Genomic DNA, 13,243 nt, shown 5'->3' on the forward strand with positions numbered 1-13,243 from the left:
AGGGTCTCTAAAGCAATGTAGGAAGGGGAGTTACAGTATCCTACACCCTTTGTAAGGGTTTGAGATAGTACAAAAGGATATTCCTGTAAAACACAGAGGGCTGAATCTCACATCAACAACACAGTCTTATATTTTGAGCCAATTGCTGATGTGGTACTACGCAAGAATCAAAATATTTATCTACATAGAATGTCTCAAAATAATACCAGAAAATTATTACAGAATAGCTCAACATGGGTTTAAAATCTCAACTTAAGCCACAGATCAGCAGGGTATGTTATAATTACCAGGCAAATAAATACTGGTTACCACTGTAGAAAATGTTAGTTGCAGTAGAAACATGTCATAGTAACCAGGCATAATGTAAAGTAATACACATGGAGGGCAAAACAGAATGGTAGTGCAATGGTGATCGTCAGGGTCTCCAGTTTTAATTCCCATTTTGTTACCAAATTCAGAGCCTGCGTTGATTAAGTAAATAAAACATCTTGGCAGTTAGTCCAGCAAGGTATATCACAGCAAAATCTGATTCAACAGGAAAAGGGCTTCCTGTGGATTCCTCTTCATATACATCTGTACCAGCTAATTTAAATCACATCAGCACCACATGCACTGAAGATTATACGACCTATTTGTTGCAATGATACTCATCTTTCTGGTGGGTTTACCACTTAATACAGGAAGCTGGAGTTGTAGAGAATGAGCATAAGATAAGGTGACAGGACAGAGATTTAAAAAAAGACATGAGAGGCAACTTTGTTTACACAGACGGTGGTTCGTGTGTGGAATAAACTTCCTAAGCAAGTGGTGGATGCAGGTACAATTACAATGTTAAAAAGACATTTGGAAAAGTACATGAATAGGAAAGTTAAAAATCACACAACACCAGGTTATAGTCCAACAGGTTTAATTGGAAGCACCCTAGCTTTCAGAGCGACGCTCCTTCATCAGGTGATGAAGGAGCGTTGCTCCGAAAGCTAGTGTGCTTCCAATTAAACCTGTTGGACTATAACCTGGTGTTGTGTGACCTTTAACTGTGTACACCCCAGTCCAACACCGGCATCTCCAAATCATGAATAGGAAAGGTTTGGAGGGATATAGGCCAGGAACAGGCAGGTGGGACTAGGTTAGTTTAGGATGATGTTCGGCATGGACTGGTTGGACTGAAGGTTCTGTTTCTGTGCTGTGTGACTCCATGACTATAATAGACAAGGAGGGAAAAGAAGAGTTGAACTTAATCTGATTTTTAAAGTTAAAATTTATGTTTACAATCAGACTCAGACAGCCTGACGTTCTAGGTGCTGAAGAAGAGTCATATGAGACTTGAAAAGGTAATTACATCTTTCTCTCTACAGATGTTTCCAAACCTGGTGAAGATTCTCCAGCACTTTCTATATTTATTTCGGATTTCCAGCATCTGCAGTATTTTATTTTTATCAGGTGTCCCCCTTTAGGTTGCACCCTCTGACCTGTAGGGCTAGCCTTGGCTCAATGGTAAATACCTTTCTCTTCCATCAGAAGGTTATGGGTTTATCTGCACATTCGAGTGAGTTGAGTACCCAACTGAGAGAGAGGAAGAAAGATTGGGGAGAGAGTAGTTCACCTCATCATTGTTTGTGGGAACTTGCTTTGTGCAAATTTGCAATTGCCTTTCCCTAATAGTGACTAAAATGAAGTGTGCTTCACTGGTGCTCTGAAACTAAAAGTCTTGACATTGTGAAATATGCTTTATTAATGCAAATCTTATTTCTTTATCTCATTACTCTTCAAATTTAACAATGAGAGACTGATTTTACAAAACGTTTCAGTGATTATTGCAGTGAGACAGTGTGCATGCTCCCCTAATCTGGAGGCCTATGACCAGTGGAGTGCCACAAGGATCGGTGCTGGGTCCTCTACTTTTTGTCATTTACATAAATGATTTGGATGCGAGCATAAGAGGTACAGTTAGTAAGTTTGCAAATGACACCAAAATTGAAGGTGTAGTGGACAGCGAAGAGGGTTACCTCAGATTACAACAGGATCTTGACCAGATGGGCCAATGGGCTGAGAAATGGCAGATGGAGTTTAATTCAGATAAATGAGAGGTGCTGCATTTTGGGAAATAAAATCCTAGCAGGACTTATACACTTAATGGTAAGGTCCTAGGAAGTGTTGCTGAACAAAGAGTGCTTGGAGTGCAGGTTCATAGCTCCTTGAAAGTGGAGTCGCAGGTAGATAGGATAGTGAAGAAGGTGTTTGGTATGCTTTCCTTTATTGGTCAGAGTATTGATTTACGAGTTGGGAGGTCATGTTGCAGCTGTACAGGATATTGGTTAGACCACAGTTGGAATATTGCGTGCAATTCTGGTCTCCATCCTATCGGAAAGATGTTGTGAAACTTGAAAGGGTTCAGAAAAGATTTACAAGAATGTTGCCAGGGTTGGAGGATTTGAGCTACAAGGAGAGGCTGCACAGGCTGGGGCTGTTTTCCCTGGAGCGTCAGAGGCTGAGGGGTGACCTTATAGAGGTTTACAAAATTATGAGGGGCATCGATAAGGTAAATAGGCAAAGTCTTTTCCCTGGGGTCATGGAGTCCTGAACTAGAGGGCATAGGTTTAGGGTGAGAGGGGAAAGATATAAAAGAGACCTACGGTGCAACGTTTTCACACAGAGGGTGGTATGTATATGGAATGAGTTGCCAGAGGGTGTGGTGAAGGCTGGTACAATTTCAACATTTAAGAGGCATTTGGATGGGTTTATGAATAGGAAAGATTTGGAGGGATATGGGCTGGGTGCTGGCAGGTGGGACTAGATTGGGTTGGAAAATCTGGTCGGCATGGACAGTTTGGACCCAAGGGTCTGTTTCCAGGCTGTACATTTCTATGACTCTATGACTCTAATCACCTAAACCTAAACCTCTCCATGTTAATGCAGTTATAGAGGTGATTCACAATAAACCACATGCCTGCCTCCATTCTCTTTGTATGAAGTATAAATAACATTTTTTAAAAAAGTTGGAGCATTCATTTTTGTTGAAGTGACCTGTACCTCGGCTGTTGCAGTGTGATATACTGTTGCAGTGTGACACACTCTTATTGTGACTTTCTGAAGTCCTATGAAACATAAAGCTATTGTGCACATACTAATAGTTAAACTATTTATCAGTTTTAATGTGGAAAGCATTTTAATGTAAGTTTATTTCCGTACTGTAGTAGTTTCAGAAACAGGAATGCATTATACAAGCCAGGTTACAGGGTTCTTTCAACATTACCCCTGCAACTGTAACACTTATAGACCAATCCATTGATAGCAAGCAGTTGGCTGGATTGATACATTCCTTCCACATTCTTTGCGAACTGGTACACTAATAGACCCCATATCTTGGACAGCTGCCAGTTCACTGCAAGGAGGGCATTGGTGACCTCAAACAGTCCTGTAATAAGGTGAATAGAATCAGCAATAAAAATGCTTCCCCACAGTATTTTTATCTGATGGGGAGGTTGAACAACTGCTGTCTTTTAGAGACAGAACAACAACAAACTGTAATGGGGGAACTTTATCACCTCGAAAGGGCAAGAATAAGAATTAATACATTTTAATGAGAGGTTGGCTAAGATTTGAAGAGCATGTAGTTTGACCATTAGAATTGTAAAGCGAGAGAAATAAATTAATTGTTGTCAGGGTTGACTATAGCACTCAGTGACCCATTAAGTACCCTCCCCCAATCCAATCCGCATAAAACGTTAACATCACATGTTCAAAAAAATTCATTGCACATTAACCATAATGTTAGTAATGTGGACCAGAATATAACTTGAATGCTCTAGTGTATAACAGTGCTTTTGTGCATTTGAAGATAATAACTGGATTATGATTTGTAATCTACATTCATGTTAAATCAAATGTATTTCTTCCATCCATCTCTCAATATCTTATGTTACCCACATTTTATAACATAAAGGAAAAGTTGGAAACAAGGTCAAGTTAATGACACGGTCAGGTTATTCAGGTGGAGAATTGAAGTGTTGTATTTCAGAAAACCCCACAAGGTGCACTTTTTATACTTGACTGATTCCATTTGGTTGTCTACCTGTCTGCCAGGCTTAGCTTTCAGATGGACAGTGAGGATGCCGGAGCAGGAGCAGGTCAGTCTAACTTGAATTGTTTTAATGCATGCATTGCTTTAGGCTGAACTTCCTGCCCTGTGCATTTCATTAGTGAGTAGGAAAGGGAGGGGAAGTTTTCCCTGGAGTGTCGGAGACTGAGGGGTGACCTTATAGAAGTTTATAAAATCATGAGAGACATGGATAGGATAAATAGGTAAAGTCTTTTCCCTGGGGTAGGGGATCCAGAACTAGAGGGCATAGGTTTCAGGTGAGAGGGGAAAGATATAAAAGAGACCTAAGAGGCAATTTTTTTCACTCAGAGGGTGGTACGTGTATGGAATGAGCTGCCAGAGGAAGTGATGGTGGCTAGTACAATTGCAACATTTAAAAGGCATCTGAATGGGTATACAAACAGGAAGGGTGTGGACTTAAAGTCATAGAGATGTACAGCACGGGAACAGACCCTTCGGTCCAACTCATCCATGCCAACCAGATATCCCAACTCAATCTAGTCCCACCTGCCAGCACCTGGCCCATATCCCTCCAAACACCGACTCTTCTGCTCCTTGGATGTTGCCTAAACTCCTGTGCTTTTCCAGCACCACACTTTTCGACTCGAAAAATATTAGTCTGCTAGTCTCACCCAGAACAGCATGTCTCCATTAGTCTCTTGAATAATTTGAGAGACCAATCCTTCATGTTTGGGGAATTGATTATTTTACGAGTAAATGCGAGAATCTAATTGTGACCTGTCCAACCTTACAAATAAAATGTCAACTGTTTGGTAGCAACAGTGCTCCTTCAATGAAATAAGTTGAAGAGGAAACTGTGTTCATACACCAACTTGAGACTTGGCCATGAACACTAATATGCAAACTAGCAATGTAGAATACTAGATTTTCTTGGACATTTTCTTACACGAGATTATCATGTGTTAAATGGATGCCAAGGCAAATGGTGAACTATGAACCGATTCACAAATCCTTTTCTTCATTGTAAGTTTATTTCCAGAATGCATCTTTACAATTTCTCTGCCTCTTACACCAAGAACATTGCCCCTGTAATCCCTTATGTGTATTAAAAGTACTTAATCAAAAAATACCACCTCACTGCTTATTCTTAACCTTCACGATACAATTAATGTAAGATTAACATCAAGGAATTCAACCATTCCACAGGAAGGTCAATAAATGTTCAGAAACCTGTCAGAAATGTTTGTTTTTTATATTTGATGGCTTTCAATAAAAAAAGTTACTTGGTCATAAAAGGTATATGATGGGCTTGACCACAGTGAGACTGCATAAGGTTTGAAATCATGCAATCAGAGAATTGAACTATACACTTGGTCCACCAAAACTGTGCGAGAACAGCAATCAATCAGTTAACCCCACTCCCTTTTCTTGCCCCAGAACCCTGTAACATTTTCCTTGAAGAATTTTGCAATATTCTTTTGAAAACTATTAATGAATCTGAGCCTATCAACGTCTCGGACACTGCTTTCCAAATCCTAACCATGGGTTGCAGAAATAAACTCCTCTATGTCACTTGTGGTTCTTTTGCCAATCATCTGTACCTAAACACATCACGATTTTAAATAGGATGTTCAAAAATCTTCTTAATCTTTTCCGCTGAATGAGGGAAAACCCAGCTTCTCCAGTCTCTCCTTGGGACAGTGACTCCCATCTCTGGAACCTTTCTCGCCAATTTATTCTGTATCATCTCCAAAGACTTTGTGTTTTTCCTAACATATCTTGCCCATAATTGGACACAGTGTTCTACTGGGAATGAACCAATGTTTCTGATGGGTTTAGTACAATTTCCTAGTTTTAGAACGCTTCATCTGAATATAAATCTCGGGAGGACATTGCTTTACTAATTTCAGGAATATTTGTGCACAACCCCAATCACAGCTGGTTAAGTCTCTCTTCCTGTGTCCTCTTTAAAAGTACACCATTTTAGTTTGTCTCCTCATTCTTCCAACCAAAGTGGATCACCTGACATACTTCTGGGAGTTTGAATTTCAGCTGCCAAGTCTAAACCATCCTCAGTACTCACTCACTTCCAAATGGAGTGCCTTCTGAAACTGTTGCTCTAATGAGCTCTTGCTTTAATTGTCCTCCCTTTCCCCCTTTTTTATAGATTAGATTAGATTCCCTGCAGTGTGGAAACAGGCCCTTCAGCCCAACTAGAATGTACTTAAGTTTTACTTGAACAATTTCCTTTTTTAAAGGCTTACTTCATTATATTTTTGCCTGCCCGCTTTTGATTTCAATTTATCTGGGCCAGATCCCTCCTCAATTCACTGAAATTAACTTTTCTCTACTGAAGTGTTTTTATTGTTGAGTGCTTTCTGACCCACTGCATAAATAAATCTAATGGATTGTATTGTGAGTGTGTTGCTGGAAAAGCACAGCAGGTCAGACAGCATTCGAGGAGCAGGAAAGTCAATGCTTCGGGCCAGAGCCCTTCATCAGGAAAGTGGATGAAGGGCTCCGGTCTGAAACGTCGATTTTCCTGCTCCTTGGATGCTGCCTGACCTCCTGTGCCTTTCCAGCAACACACTCTCAGCTCTGATCTCTACCATCTGCAGACCTCACTGTCTCCCAATGGATTGTATAATCACCAATCCTTGATCTTCTGCATAATTGATCTAAACCCAATGATCACCAGCTCATCTGTCTTTGACCTGTCAAAGATATTCTCTATTGTAGCACTATAATATTTTTCTTAAACAAAACAGCTATCATCCTTTTTATCCCTTCCCTACTTTCCTGTATGAACTTGAAACAATAAGCATTTAATCCTCCCCTTTCTTGAGCCAGTTCAGTTGTCCCTGTTACATCAGAATCCCATGTGGTTATCTGTGCTCAAATCTTGACCAACCCTGTTAATACCACATCATAAATGTACAAACATGCTCTCCAAATCGAACTTAGTTCTCTTGTTTTCTGTGATCCCACCTCATTCCCAATTACTTCAAACCAGCTCTCTAAGTCACAGAGATGTACAGCACAGAAACAGACCTTTCACTCCAACTTGTCCATGCCCGGCCAGATATTCCTACTTAATCTAGTCCTATTTAGACAAGAGACAATATACAATAGGTTCAGGAGTAGGCCATTCATTATGATCATGGTTGATCATCCACAACCAGTATCCTGTTCCTGCCTTATCCCCATAACTCTTGGTTCCACTATCTTTAAGAGCTCTATCCATCTCTTTCTTGAAAGTATCCAGAGACTTGGCCTCCACAGCCTTCTGGAGCAGAGCATTCCATACACCCACCACTCTCTGGGTGAAGAAGCTTCTCCTCATCTCTGTTTCAAATGGCCTACCCCTTATTTTTAAACTGTGTCCTCTGGTTCTGGACTCACCCATCAGCGGAAACATGTTTCCTGCCAGAGTGTCCAATCCTTTAATAATCTTATACGTCTCAATTAGATCCTCTCTCATCCTTTTAAACTCAAGTGTATACAAGCCCAGACGCTCCAATCTTTCAACATATGATAGCCCCGCCATTCCGGGAATTGACCTCATGAGCCTACGCTGCACTACATCAATAGCCAGAATTTTCTTCCTCAAATTTGGAGACCAAGACTGCACACAATACTCCAGATGCAGTCTCACCAGGGCCGCTGTACAGCTGCAGAATGATCTATTCATATACCCATCCAGATGTCTCTTAAATGTTCTAATTGTACCAACTTCCACCACTTCCTCTGGTAGTTCATTCCAGATATACACCACCTGCTGTTGCCCTTAGGTCCCTTTTAAATCTTTCCCCTCTCACCTTAAACCTATCCCCTTTAGTTTTGGACTCCCCCACCCTGGGGAAGAGTTCTTGACTATTCACCGTATCCATGCCCCTCATGATTTTATAAACCACTATAAGGTCACTCCTCAACCTCCAACAATCCAGGGAAAATAGCCCCAGCCTATTCAGCCTCTCCCTTTAGCTCAAACCCTCCAACTCTGGCAATAGTCTTGTAAATCTTTTCTGAACCTTTTCAAGTTTTACAATCTCTTTCCTATAGCAGGGAGACCAGAAGTGAACACAGCATTCCAAAAGTGGCCGAACCAATGTCCTCTATGCACTATATTTCTGCTTTTTAAAACTATGTCCATACTCCTACCGAAGTCATTTAAACCATCTTCCACAGCACTGGGTTGACCAGCCCATAGTCTAAATGTCTGAGTTCTGTTCAAGCGCAACCCATCCATTTTGAACATGTCCCTCCTGCTACAGAGCTGATTCCAATTTCTGAGGAATTTGAAGACCAGCACTGCTCAATGTTCCCAGCTACGTATGGAGTTTCCATATCTTCTTAATTTAGCCTCGCTAGTGTATAACAAATAGAGTAATCAAGAGTCATTATCAGTTTTGTAGTCCTGCTTTTTAACTTCCCCTGTGTCACTTTGAACTTAGAGACCACAAGGAAGAAATCTTGTGATATTTCACATAAATTGTATAAAAGGTCTAATGGCCTGGCATCAGATACAGTGAAAAAGGGACTGGCTAAATATGATGTTCCACTAATAAATATTGATGTATTCATGACCTTTACCTTTCATCTACAGCTGATCTGCTATGGCATTGCTTATATGCAATATGAAATCAGATCATGCCTGTAATATTTAGTTACGAACATGACCAGTCCTATCTAAGCTATTGCTCACTCACTCCCTATAAGGGAAGCAGTCCAACACATCCTGAAATCAAATAGATATCAACTCATGTTGCTCCAGGAAATGTTTCAAATTCACCAGCTGCTTGGCTTCTCTCCTGAAAGAGAGGAGCTTGACTCCAGCATGTGTCTCTTTCACTTTCTATACATTTGATGAAATAAAAGGACCATTTGTTATGGCTTTATGTTGTAAATAATTTGTGAGATTTGAGATTTGACAGATGTGTCTCAAATCTTCTTTTAAATAAGTGTTCTCATCAGACAGAGAAGCTTGGGATATTGGCTGGAAAACTCGGGATCTAGAAAATGCTGGTGTGTATTTATAGTCACACTCTGTAGATATTGATCACAATTACCCTGGAATGAAACCCTGAATGAAAGCCAAGTGGTTTCCAACATAGAAGCAGAGAAGATTGGAGGGACAGTTATTCCAAAACTGTTCTTGCACACAAATATTGACATTGATAGAGGCCTGGGAGCTGTCAACACCTAACTGCAGATAGTGGCTGTCTGAGAAAGACCAGGGCAACCCCAAGGACAAGACAGACGGATTTAAAACAATCAAAAATATTAACTGCACTGGCATGGAACTTACACAGAGAGGAACGTCCCTCATTTGTACCACTGACCCATAATTCTCCTTGCCTCTTTAGGGTCCTCTGTGCTTCATATTACTCAAACACCGATCTTTGCTGATCGCTCCATCAGTGAGATTCTTAAAGCAGTTAATAAGAAGGTGGTCACTGAAGCTTGTCATAAATTATAGCTACAGAAATAGACAATGAATGCCATGCATTGGGGATTGATAACTGTTAAAAGTTGATATTTTACCTGTCGCTGAATTCTAACTACAGCCCAATTTACTGCAGGCTACAAATCATTTACCAACTTAGATGTAGCAGGTGACATTTCCGGGCTGCCATGCAGGATATTTGTGTAATAATTTATGAAATTGTAGAATTATTTTAAAATGCATGCAACAGACATAACGTATTACTGTTCCTTGTTTAAATTTCTTTTATGTTTCTTTTATTTTGCACTGCTCTGAGTTTCTTTCCTCAGGTCATTTTGTATTACATCTATTAGTCATTGCGACTAGGATACTAGGACTGAGGATGTACATTGATGGTAGGAAAAACTACATTTTAATCTTATACAAATTTAATTTGAATGTAGTTGGGATTAAACTGAAATCTGCTTTTTAAATTAGATTACTTACAGTGTGGAAACAGGCCCTTCGGCCCAACAAGTCCACACCGATCCGCCGAAGCGCAACCCACCCATACCCCTACATTTACTCCTTACCTAACACAACGGGCAATTTAGCATGGCCAATTTCCCTTGATCTACACATCTTTGGACTGTGGGAGGAAACCCACACAGACACAGGGAGAACGTGCAAACTCCACACAGTCAGTCGCCTGAGTCGGGAATTGAACCCGGGTCTCAGGTGCTGTGAGGCAGCAGTGCTAACCACTGTGCCACCGTGCCGCCCACATTCTGTAGTTCTAAATTCTGTAGTTGCCAGCCTAAAACAACATTTTAAACAGACTTCCACGTAAAACACAGCTTAATTAAGAAGCAGCTGAAACGGGATCCTCATTAATTGAATCTGATAGGCCTTTTGTCTTAGGAGCACATAAAACTAGCCAACATATGTGACATGGCACTTGTGTGCAACTAATAATAAAATACTGATGTTTGGGATTAACAGAGTTAAGGGGAGGAAAAAAAAGTGTTTTCATGCTTTTACTTTCTAAACATTTCAGTATCAGAAATTGGTTTTTGGTCTGTTAGAGGAAAAGAAGCTGTATTTGTTGACTATGTGGTAAGAGATGGAGATCTATTCTATTCCTAAGCTTAAATATAGCAGAGCAACTCATGGTAAGATTATGAAATATATTAAAACACAACTAAATATAAAATTGAATAAAATAATAACTAGTTCCTTGAAAGACATTAAGGATGATGGAATAGATAATGTGTCACAGTTGCAGCATGTGCAGTTCCTCAATGATAGTTTGGTTGAGAGCAAATAGTGCTGTGGTATTTGTTAGTCAAACAACTTTGGCTCAAACATTATGAGATGGAGACATTGTAATGCATCAAGACCTGGATTCTTTGTACTAGGAGACAGTCACATCTCCTAGAGTTGGCTTATCTGATTTAATACAATCATAGAATCCCCCAGAGTTTGAAAGAGGCTATTTGGCCCAATGAGTCCATACTGACCCTCCGAAGAACATCCCATGCAAATGCAGACCTAGAACGCCACCCCATAACTGCAACCCTGCATTTATCATGGCTCACCCACCTAGCCTGCACATCCCTGAACACTACGGACAATTTACCATGGCCAATTTACCTAACCTGCACATCTTTGTCTGTGAGAGGAAACTGGAATACGGAGGAAACTCACGCAGTGACAGGGAGAATGTGCAAATTCCACACTGTCACCTAAGTGTGGAATCTAATCCGAATCCCTGGCACTATGGGGCAGCAGTGCTAACCACTGATCCACCGTGCTGCCTAGAATTTGTTCAGCGTTCAGTGACTGGAGAGTATGATTGTGAGTGAGGCAGGAAAGGGGATCTAGCAAGAGTGCAGGAACCTTAGCTTTTGCCATTGGTTTGAGATGCTTTCAGATTGCACGGATGACAAGGCTGTAGAGTGAGTGTACTAACTGAACATGGTATCATGGTACAAAAAGCCATTTGAAAGGGTGGAGTAAGAAAGAATGCATTGGTTAACAGGTAGCATTTCCCCCTCATTATGCAAGTAGCAGTATAATGAGGGGGAAATGACACTGTTCCCTGTAGCAAAGAGCATGAGTCCAGGTGGCTGTGTGGCCTGCCCAGTGCCAGGATTCAGGATATCAGCTCAGGAGTAGGGAGGAACTTACAGGGGTAGGGAAAGGATCCAATCATTGTAGGCTATCAGTAACATAGGCAGGACAAAGAAGCAGTTCGACATAATCAGAAGTGGAACCTCAAGGGTCATAATGTCTACATTATTACCTGAGCCACAGAAAACTGGGCAAATCAAATTAGAGAGATACATTTATGGCTCAAACATTGATTAGGAAAGATAGGTTCCAGGTCGTGGGGCACTGGCACCAGCACTGGATAAAGTCAGACCTGTACCAATAAGACACATGTTTACCCAAACCATGCTGGGGGACAGTGTTTTTGCCCATTAGGTATTTTCAGCTTAATAATACACTGTCCTTTTTAAAGGTGGTGAGGTTTCCTGCCTCTACTCCCCTCCTAGGCCATGCATTCAAGATTTCCACCATCCTGTGGATGAGAAAAAAATCCTTAAATCCTCTCAAAACATCCTGCTTTTCATCTTAAAATTATAATCCCTCATTATTGAGCCTTCAACTAAAGGGAACAGCTGCTTTCTGTCCACTCTGTCCCAGCCCCTCATAATCTTACACACCTCAGTTGGGACGCCGCTGAAAATGTGTTGCTGGTTAAAGCACAGCAGGTTAGGCAGCATCCAAGGAACAGGAAATTCGACGTTTCGGGCCAGAGCCCTTCATCAGGAATGATCTCCAGCATCTGCAGACCTCACTTTTTACACTCAGTTGGGATGCCCTCAGCCTTCTCTGTTCTAAAGAAAACAATATTAGCTTTTCTAGCCTCCCGTCATAGTTAAATTTCTCTAATCCAGACAATATCCCAGTGAATCTCCTCTGCACCCTGTCCCATGCAATCGTATCCTTCATATAGTGTAGACACCAGAACTACACCCTGTACTCCAGTTGGGGCTTAAACAAATTTTTCTTCAGCTCCAACATGAACACCCTGCCATGACTGATGAACCACCCTATAAACCTGTTCTGCTGCGTTCAGGGATCTGTGAACAAGCATTTCAAGATCCCTCTGTTCCTCTGAACTTCCTGGTGTCCTGCCATTATGGCTTCCTCCTTTTTCAGTTCATAAGGTTGAGAGGGAGATGCAGATGCTGGGCAAGTTGTAGGTGAGCAGTTTGGAGAGAGTGACCATAATTCAGTTACATTTACTTTAGCAATGGAAAGGGATAGGTACTTGCTACAGGTCAAGACTTATTGATGGGGAAAGGACAATTATAATGCGATTAGGCGAGAATTAGGAAGTATAGAATGGGGTAGCAAAACACAGGGGATGCAGACAATGGAAATGTGGAGCTGGTTTAAGGAACAGATATTGTGTATCCTTGATAGGTATTTTCCTGTCAGGCAGGGAGGAAGTGATAAGGTAAGGGAACTGTGGTTTATGACAGAAATTGCATCTCTTGTTAAGTGGAAGAAGGAAGCTTATGTGTTGATGAGACAAGATGGTTCAGATGAGGCGATGGAGAGTTACAGATCAGCTAGGAAGGAATTAAAGAGAGAGTTAAGAAGAGTAAAGAGAGGACACGAGCAGTCTTTAGCAAATAGAATAAAGGAGAACCCTAAAGTTTTCTATAGGTATGTGAGGAATAAAA

The sequence above is a fragment of the Hemiscyllium ocellatum genome, chromosome 14, assembly GCF_020745735.1.
Source record: "Hemiscyllium ocellatum isolate sHemOce1 chromosome 14, sHemOce1.pat.X.cur, whole genome shotgun sequence".
NCBI lineage: Eukaryota > Metazoa > Chordata > Chondrichthyes > Orectolobiformes > Hemiscylliidae > Hemiscyllium > Hemiscyllium ocellatum.